The 7,184-nt window shown below is 50.4% G+C and overlaps 7 non-coding genes and 1 pseudogene across 7 annotated transcripts; all 8 read left to right on the top strand.

Moving 5' to 3' along the window:
- Positions 1-2,308: 2,308 nt before the first annotated feature.
- LOC135032573 (U1 spliceosomal RNA) lies at positions 2,309-2,472 on the top strand. The gene has a single exon (XR_010228076.1). It is a non-coding gene; the product is annotated as a U1 spliceosomal RNA (small nuclear RNA).
- Positions 2,473-2,624: 152 nt separating this feature from the next.
- On the top strand, positions 2,625-2,766 carry LOC135032446 (U1 spliceosomal RNA; annotated as a pseudogene).
- A 692-nt stretch (positions 2,767-3,458) lies between these two features.
- On the top strand, positions 3,459-3,622 carry LOC135032409 (U1 spliceosomal RNA). The gene has a single exon (XR_010227932.1). It is a non-coding gene; the product is annotated as a U1 spliceosomal RNA (small nuclear RNA).
- Positions 3,623-3,774: 152 nt separating this feature from the next.
- On the top strand, positions 3,775-3,937 carry LOC135032529 (U1 spliceosomal RNA). The gene has a single exon (XR_010228038.1). It is a non-coding gene; the product is annotated as a U1 spliceosomal RNA (small nuclear RNA).
- Positions 3,938-4,611: 674 nt separating this feature from the next.
- Positions 4,612-4,775, top strand: LOC135032571 (U1 spliceosomal RNA). The gene has a single exon (XR_010228074.1). It is a non-coding gene; the product is annotated as a U1 spliceosomal RNA (small nuclear RNA).
- Positions 4,776-5,747: 972 nt separating this feature from the next.
- On the top strand, positions 5,748-5,911 carry LOC135032569 (U1 spliceosomal RNA). Its single transcript, XR_010228072.1, has one exon. It is a non-coding gene; the product is annotated as a U1 spliceosomal RNA (small nuclear RNA).
- Positions 5,912-6,063: 152 nt separating this feature from the next.
- On the top strand, positions 6,064-6,226 carry LOC135032504 (U1 spliceosomal RNA). The gene has a single exon (XR_010228017.1). It is a non-coding gene; the product is annotated as a U1 spliceosomal RNA (small nuclear RNA).
- A 670-nt stretch (positions 6,227-6,896) lies between these two features.
- LOC135032471 (U1 spliceosomal RNA) lies at positions 6,897-7,061 on the top strand. The gene has a single exon (XR_010227988.1). It is a non-coding gene; the product is annotated as a U1 spliceosomal RNA (small nuclear RNA).
- The last annotated feature ends 123 nt before the right edge of the window (positions 7,062-7,184 follow it).

Raw genomic sequence — 7,184 nt, 5'->3', positions numbered from 1 at the left:
CTCGTTTGTTGCAGTTTTTTGTTTTGGTCAATTCTGAGACACGCCTGGCTGAAGCCAGGGCTAACAGCATTACCACTTTCCATGTGAGATATTTTAAGTCCACAGTGGTGAGTGGTTCAAACCAATGTGATTTTAGGAATCCCAAAACTACATTGAGATCCCAAGGTGCCACTGGAGGCACAAAAGGAGGCTGTATATGCAGTACTCCCTTGACAAACGTCTGAACTTCAGGAACAGAAGCCAGTTCTTTTTGGAAGAATATTGACAGGGCCGAAATTTGAACCTTAATGGACCCTAATTTGAAGCCCATAGACAGTCCTGTTTGCAGGAAATGCGGGAAACGACCCAGTTGAAATTCCTCTGTAGGGGCCTTCCTGGCCTCGCACCACGCAACATATTTACGCCAAATACGGTGATAATGTTGTATGGTTACATCCTTCCTGGCTTTGATCAGGGTAGGGATGACTTCATCCGGAATGCCTTTTTCCTTCAGGATCCGGCGTTCAACCGCCATGCCGTCAAACGCAGCCGCGGTAAGTCTTGGAACAGACATGGTCCCTGCTGGAGCAGGTCCTTTCTTAGAGGTAGAGGCCACGGGTCTTCCGTGAGCATCTCTTGAATTTCCGGGTACCAAGTCCTTCTTGGCCAATCCGGAGCCACGAGTATAGTCTTTACTCCTCTCCTTCTTATGATTCTCAGTACTTTTGGTATGAGAGGAAGAGGAGGGAACACATACACTGACTGGTACACCCACGGTGTTACCAGAGAGTCCACAGCTATTGCCTGAGGGTCCCTTGACCTGGCGCAATATCTGTCCAGTTTTTTGTTGAGGCGGGACGCCATCATGTCCACCCTTTGGTTTTTCCCAACGGTTCACAATCATGTGGAAGACTTCTGGGTGAAGTCCCCACTCCCCCGGGTGAAGATCGTGTCTGCTGAGGAAGTCTGCTTCCCAGTTGTCCACTCCCGGAATGAACACTGCTGACAGTGCTATCACATGATTCTCCGCCCAGCGAAGAATCCTTGCCACTTCCATCATTGCCCTCCTGCTTCTTGTGCCGCCCTGTCTGTTTACGTGGGCGACTGCCGTGATGTTGTCCGACTGGATCAACACCGGCTGACCCTGAAGCAGAGGTCTTGCCTGACTTAGGGCATTGTAAATGGCCCTTAGTTCCAGGATATTTATGTGAAGTGACGTTTCCATGCTTGACCACAAGCCCTGGAAATTTCTTCCCTGTGTGACTGCTCCCCAGCCTCTCAGGCTGGCATCCGTGGTCACCAGGACCCAATCCTGAATGCCGAATCTGCGGCCCTCTAGGAGATGAGCACTCTGTAACCACCACAGGAGAGACACCCTTGTCCTTGGAGACAGGGTTATCCGCTGATGCATTTGAAGATGCGATCCGGACCATTTGTCCAGCAGATCCCACTGAAAAGTTCTTGCGTGGAATCTGCCGAATGGAATCGCTTCGTAAGAAGCCACCATCTTTCCCAGGACCATTGTGCATTGATGTACTGACACTTGGCCTGGTCTTAGGAGGTTCCTGACTATGTCGGATAACTCCTTGGCTTTCTCCTCCGGGAGAAACACCTTTTTCTGTACTGTGTCCAGAATCATCCCTAGGAACAGCAGACGTGTCGTCGGAATCAGCTGCGATTTTGGAATATTTAGAATCCATCCGTGCTGTCGTAGTACTACTTGAGATAGTGCTACTCCGACCTCTAACTGTTCTCTGGACCTTGCCTGCTTACTTTGTGCCTTCCAATGCACAATGCAAACTACAGGTAGTGCTGCAGGGCCCACACCCTTTTACTTGCCGTACAGAGCAGCTCTGGAGCTGTTACAGTGCCCAGCTGCTGCAAGAAATCAGCTTGAATGCTTCAGGGGCTGGGGCATAGCCAACATGAGCCCCACACCGAAGGAGGGTGGAGGTGTTTAATGCGAACTAGGGGTCATCCAAGCGCCGCAAAAGGCCGCCATGCCCTGCACGCCCCTTTTCTCTTTTCATATGCAGACGAGGGTTGAAGCCAACTTTGACCCACTGCTTGGATGACATCACCGTATGCAAATCCATCTGCTGCAGGCCTTCCCCCAGGAATGCTTGCACTAGTTGTTGCATTTGGTTTGTTGTTTGGGGGTGCTTCATTATTAGGCAGCCTTCTGCCCTCCCATGTTCATCTGAAAATTTGTGTTCTCCCTGCAGTTGTTGTCCCCAGATGAGAGTTCCCTTGTGCTGCCTCAGTTGAATCTCCTTTACTTGACAGAGATGTGCCTGAGCAGCGGCCCTCCCCAGCCCTATCCCAAATCATACTTATTTTGCATAGGAGATACCATGGTCATGAAGATTGTTCTCCCAGGGTGAGGCTCATTCATTGCATTCTGGGTATGCTGACCCCTGTGATTTCCCCAAATGTGGGAAACTCGACTGCATTATTTGTGGTAGTGGGGGACTGTGTTTGTGCTTTCCTCTGGTCAGCTCTGGTAAAAGTCAGATTTATTTGTCTCAGATCTTCCTCTAGCCTTGTTCTTCTTTCGAGAGTTCCCTTGTGCTGCCTCAGTTGGATCTCCTTCACTTGACAGGGGGGTACCCGAGCAGCGACCCTCCCCAGCTCTAGCCCAACTTCTACTTACCTGGCAGGTGAGATACTATGATCATGTAGGTGCTTCTCCCAGGGCAAGGCTCACCCATTGCACTCTGGGTGTGCTGCTCCTGCGATTTCCCCAAATGTGGGAAACTTGACTGCATAATTTGTGTTTCCCCTGGTCGGCTCTCATATAATTCAGATCTCTTTGTCTCAGGTCTCTCTCCAGCCTAGTTTGCTGTCTGTTTCAACTTCTCTTTTCTTGAGCCGCTCCCTTCTATGCCCTTGCGCACTATCCTGACTTCTCCCGTCTGCTTACTTTGTGCCTTCCAATGCACAATGCAAACTACAGGTAGTGCTGCAGGGCCCACACCCTTTTACTTGCCGTTCAGAGCAGCTCTGGAGCTGTTACAGTGCCCAGCTGCTGCAAGAAATCAGCTTGAATGCTTCAGGGGCTGGGGCATAGCCAACATGAGCCCCACACCGAAGGAGGGTGGAGGTGTTTAATGCGAACTAGGGGTCATCCAAGCGCCGCAAAAGGCCGCCATGCCCTGCACGCCCCTTTTCTCTTTTCATATGCAGACGAGGGTTGAAGCCAACTTTGACCCACTGCTTGGATGACATCACCATATGCAAATCCATCTGCTGCTGGCCTTCCCCCAGGAATGCTTGTACTAGTTGTTGCATTTGGTTTGTTGTTTGGGGGTGCTTCAGTATTAGGCAGCCTTCTGCCCTCCCATGTTTATCTGGAAATATGTGTTCTCCCTGCAGTTGTTGTCCCCAGATGAGAGTTCCCTTGTGCTGCCTCAGTTGAATCTCCTTTACTTGACAGAGATGTGCCTGAGCAGCGGCCCTCCCCAGCCCTATCCCAAATCATACTTATTTTGCATAGGCGATACCATGGTCATGAAGATTGTTCTCCCAGGGTGAGGTTCATTCATTGCATTCTGGGTATGCTGACCCCTGTGATTTCCCCAAATGTGGGAAACACGACTGCATTATTTGTGGTAGTGGGGGACTGTGTTTGTGCTTTCCTCTGGACAGCTCTGGTAAAAGTCAGATTTATTTGTCTCAGATCTTCCTCTAGCCTTGTTCTTCTTTCGAGAGTTCCCTTGTGCTGCCTCAGTTGGATCTCTTTCACTTGACAGGGGGGTGCCAGAGCAGCGACCCTCCCCAGCTCTAGCCCAACTCCTACTTACCTGCCAGGTGAGACACTTTGATCATGAAGGTGCTTCTCCCAGGGCAAGGCTCACCCATTGCACTCTGGGTGTGGTGCCCCTGCGATTTCCCCAAATGTGGGAAGCTTGACTGCATAATTTGTGTTTCCCCTGGTCAGCTCTCGTATAATTCAGATCTCTTTGTCTCAGGTCTCTCTCCAGCCTAGTTTGCTGTCTGTTTCCACTTCTTTTTTCATGAGCCCCTCCCTTTTATACCCTTGTGCACTATCCTGACTTCTCCTCCTGTCTGCTTACTTTGTGCCTTCCAATGCACAATGCAAACTACAGGTAGTGCTGCAGGGCCCACACCCTTTTACTTGCCGTACAGAGCAGCTCTGGAGCTGTTACAGTGCCCAGCTGCTGCAAGAAATCAGCTTGAATGCTTCAGGGGCTGGGGCATAGCCAACATGAGCCCCACACCGAAGGAGGGTGGAGGTGTTTAATGTGAACTAGGGGTCATCCAAGCGCCGCAAAAGGCCGCCATGCCCTGCACGCCCCTTTTCTCTTTTCATATGCAGACGAGGGTTGAAGCCAACTTTGACCCACTGCTTGGATGACATCACCGTATGCAAATCCATCTGCTGCAGGCCTTCCCCCAGGAATGCTTGCACTAGTTGTTGCATTTGGTTTGTTGTTTGGGGGTGCTTCAGTATTAGGCAGCCTTCTGCCCTCCCATGTTCATCTGAAAATATGTGTTCTCCCTGCAGTTGTTGTCCCCAGATGAGAGTTCCCTTGTGCTGCCTCAGTTGAATCTCCTTTACTTGACAGAGATGTGCCTGAGCAGCGGCCCTCCCCAGCCCTATCCCAAATCATACTTATTTTGCATAGGAGATACCATGGTCATGAAGATTGTTCTCCCAGGGTGAGGTTCATTCATTGTATTCTGGGTATGCTGACCCCTGTGATTTCCCCAAATGTGGGAAACTCGACTGCATTATTTGTGGTAGTGGGGGACTGTGTTTGTGCTTTCCTCTGGTCAGCTCTGGTAAAAGTCAGATTTATTTGTCTCAGATCTTCCTCTAGCCTTGTTCTTCTTTCGAGAGTTCCCTTGTGCTGCCTCAGTTGGATCTCTTTCACTTGACAGGGGGGTGCCCGAGCAGCGACCCTCCCCAGCTCTAGCCCAACTCCTACTTACCTGCCAGGTGAGATACTATGATCATGAAGGTGCTTCTCCCAGGGCAAGGCTCACCCATTGCACTCTGATTTCCCCAAATGTGGGAAGCTTGACTGCATAATTTGTGTTTCCCCTGGTCGGCTCTCGTATAATTCAGATCTCTTTGTCTCAGGTCTCTCTCCAGCCTAGTTTGCTGTCTGTTTCCACTTCTTTTTTCATGAGCCCCTCCCTTTTATACCCTTGTGCACTATCCTGACTTCTCCTCCTGACTGCTTACTTTGTGCCTTCCAATGCACAATGCAAACTACAGGTAGTGCTGCAGGGCCCACACCCTTTTACTTGCCGTACAGAGCAGCTCTGGAGCTGTTACAGTGCCCAGCTGCTGCAAGAAATCAGCTTGAATGCTTCAGGGGCTGGGGCATAGCCAACATGAGCCCCACACCGAAGGAGGGTGGAGGTGTTTAATGCGAACTAGGGGTCATCCAAGCGCCGCAAAAGGCCGCCATGCCCTGCACGCCCCTTTTCTCTTTTCATATGCAGACGAGGGTTGAAGCCAACTTTGACCCACTACTTGGATGACATCACCGTATGCAAATCCATCTGCTGCAGGCCTTCCCCCAGGAATGCTTGCACTAGTTGTTGCATTTGGTTTGTTGTTTGGGGGTGCTTCAGTATTAGGCAGCCTTCTGCCCTCCCATGTTCATCTGAAAATATGTGTTCTCCCTGCAGTTGTTGTCCCCAGATGAGAGTTCCCTTGTGCTGCCTCAGTTGAATCTCCTTTACTTGACAGAGATGTGCCTGAGCAGCGGCCCTCCCCAGCCCTATCCCAAATCATACTTATTTTGCATAGGAGATACCATGGTCATGAAGATTGTTCTCCCAGGGTGAGGTTCATTCATTGCATTCTGGGTATGCTGACCCCTGTGATTTTCCCAAATTTGGGAAACTCGACTGCATTATTTGTGGTAGTGGGGGACTGTGTTTGTGCTTTCCTCTGGTCAGCTCTGGTAAAAGTCAGATTTCTTTGTCTCAGATCTTCCTCTAGCCTTGTTCTTCTTTCGAGAGTTTCCTTGTGCTGCCTCAGTTGGATCTCCTTCACTTGACAGGGGGGTGCCCGAGCAGCGACCCTCCCAAGCTCTAGCCCAACTCCTACTTACCTGCCAGGTGAGATACTATAATCAGGAAGGTGCTTCTCCCAGGGCAAGGCTCACCCATTGCACTCTGGGTGTGCTGCTCCTGCGATTTCCCCAAATGTGGGAAACTTGACTGCATAATTTGTGTTTCCCCTGGTCGGCTCTCGTATAATTCAGATCTCTTTGTCTCAGGTCTCTCTCCAGCCTAGTTTGCTGTCTGTTTCAACTTCTCTTTTCTTGAGCCGCTCCCTTCTATGCCCTTGCGCACTATCCTGACTTCTCCCGTCTGCTTACTTTGTGCCTTCCAATGCACAATGCAAACTACAGGTAGTGCTGCAGGGCCCACACTCTTTTACTTGCCGTTCATAGCAGCTCTGGAGCTGTTACAGTGCCCAGCTGCTGCAATAAATCAGCTTGAATGCTTCAGGGGATGGGGCATGGCCAACATGAGCCCCACACCAAAGGAGGGTGGGGGTGTTTAATGCGAACTAGGGTCATCCAAGCACCGCAAAAGGCCGCCATGCCCTGCACGCCCCTTTTCTCTTTTCATATGCAGATGAGGGTTGAAGCCAACTTTGACCCACTGCTTGGATGACATCACCGTATGCAAATCCGTCTTCTGCAGAACTTCCCCCAGGAATGCTTGCACTAGTTGTTGCATTTGGTTTGTTGTTTGGGGGTGCTTCAGTATTAGGCAGCCTTCTGCCCTCCCATGTTCATCTGAAAATATGTGTTCTCCCTGCAGTTGTTGTCCCCAGATGAGAGTTCCCTTGTGCTGCCTCAGTTGAATCTCCTTTACTTGACAGAGATGTGCATGAGCAGCGGCCCTCCCCAGCCCTATCCCAAATCATACTTATTTTGCATAGGAGATACCATGGTCATGAAGATTACTCTCCCAGGGTGAGGTTCATTCATTGCATTCTGGGTATGCTGACCCCTGTGATTTCCCCAAATGTGGGAAACGCGACTGCTTTATTTGTTGGTAGTGGGGGACTGTGTTTGTGTTTTCCTCTGGTCAGCTCTGGTAAAAGTCAAATTTCTTTGTTTCAGATCTTCCTCTAGCCTTGTTCTTCTTTCGAGAGTTTCCTTGTGCTGCCTCAGTTGGATCTCCTTCACTTGACAGGGGGGTGCCCGAGC

Source organism: Pseudophryne corroboree, unplaced genomic scaffold (assembly GCF_028390025.1).
Source record: "Pseudophryne corroboree isolate aPseCor3 unplaced genomic scaffold, aPseCor3.hap2 scaffold_545, whole genome shotgun sequence".
Taxonomy (NCBI): domain Eukaryota; kingdom Metazoa; phylum Chordata; class Amphibia; order Anura; family Myobatrachidae; genus Pseudophryne; species Pseudophryne corroboree.
The sequence above is the reverse complement of the archived record's forward strand: the minus strand, read 5'-3'. Positions and strand labels throughout refer to the sequence as shown.